General features: G+C 52.1%; 1 protein-coding gene and 1 long non-coding RNA gene across 3 annotated transcripts in view; one reads left to right on the top strand and one right to left on the bottom strand.

Moving 5' to 3' along the window:
* Positions 1–1,228, bottom strand: part of CIB3 (calcium and integrin binding family member 3) — a 22,146-nt gene that overhangs the window by 16,200 nt on the left and 4,718 nt on the right. The gene's annotated exons all lie outside the window — the stretch shown is intronic.
* LOC112551131 overlaps positions 132–1,228 on the top strand; it is a 5,395-nt gene continuing 4,298 nt past the window's right edge. Inside the window, exon 1 of the long non-coding RNA XR_003095299.1 lies at positions 132–287. This is a non-coding gene — a long non-coding RNA (uncharacterized LOC112551131). The remainder of the gene's footprint in view (positions 288–1,228) is intronic.

The following is a 1,228-nucleotide window of genomic DNA, read 5'->3' as shown; positions in this document are numbered from 1 at the left end:
GCTCCTGCTGCCGACACCGAGCGGCGGGGCCCGGGTCGGGTGGGTGGGCGAGCCCGCAGAGCCCCGGCCCGCCCGCACGAGTCCGCGCTCTGCGGGAGTCGGAGCTGCGCACTCGCAGCGGCCCTGACCCAGGTTACTTCCCCGAAAAGACAGTGCAGGTTAAAAAGGAGGTGTTTCGTTGCGGTGAAAGGAGCTAGCATGACAGCGACCTGTGTCTGTTTTCACTTTCTCAGCAAATGGAAAGAATCCTGAAGAAGGCTTCCAAGACCCACAAACAAAGAGTTGAGGTGAGGATACGATTAGCCTTGTTCACAGTGTGTGTTCCCTTTGCTGTCTAGTCTAAATTATCCACCTGTCGGGATATGCAATTCAAATAGTTATTGTTCTAATATGTTTGTCTGGAAAAATCTCTTGCCATAAGTAATATGAAAGCTGTAACTTGCATGTTCTGGGGCTCTGCTTGCTTTTTTAACAGGAATCAGTGGTGGGTTATGGTGTTTTTTAACCGGAATCAGCAGGCATCCTGGTTTTCTGTTTAAAAATCAGTTTCTCTGATAAGAGCCAACTTTCTCCAGTTGTAACCTGCAAAGTCAGCATTTTTCCGTGATTAAAATGAAGTGCTACTTTCATAGACATCAGGGCTGGAAGGGACCTCGGAAGATCATCGAGTCCAGCCCCCTGCCCAAAGGGCAGGAAGTCAGCTGGGGTCATAGGATCCCAGCAAGATAAGCATCCAGTTTCATCTTGAAGGTGTTCTTGAAGGCGCTTGAACCACCTCCGGCGGCAGGCTGTTCCAGACCTTGGGGGCTCGGACAGTAAAGAAATTCTTCCTTGTGTCCAGCCTGAAACGATCTTGAAGTAGTTTGTGACCATTCGACCTCGTCATCCCTTGGGGCGCTCTGGTGAGCAAACGTTCCCCCAGATACTGGTGGTCACCCCTGATAAACTTGTAGGTGGCCATCAGATCACCCCTGAGCCTGCGCTTCTCCAGGCTAAAGAGCCCCAGGGCTCTCAGCCAGCCCTCGTAGGGTCTGCTTCCCTGACCTCTGAGCATGCGCGTGGCTCTTCTCTGCACTCTCTCAAGCTTTTCCACATCCTTTTTGAATTGTGGAGCCCAGAACTGGACGCAGTACTCCAGCTGCGGCCTCACTAGGGCCGAGTACAGGGGGAGAATGACGTCCCGGGATTTGCTTGAGAAGCATCTATGGATGCAAGCCAGAGTTTTGGT

This window comes from Alligator sinensis, unplaced genomic scaffold, assembly GCF_000455745.1.
Source record: "Alligator sinensis unplaced genomic scaffold, ASM45574v1 scaffold1354_1, whole genome shotgun sequence".
Lineage (NCBI taxonomy): Eukaryota > Metazoa > Chordata > Crocodylia > Alligatoridae > Alligator > Alligator sinensis.
This window is presented reverse-complemented; position numbering and strand designations above follow the sequence as displayed.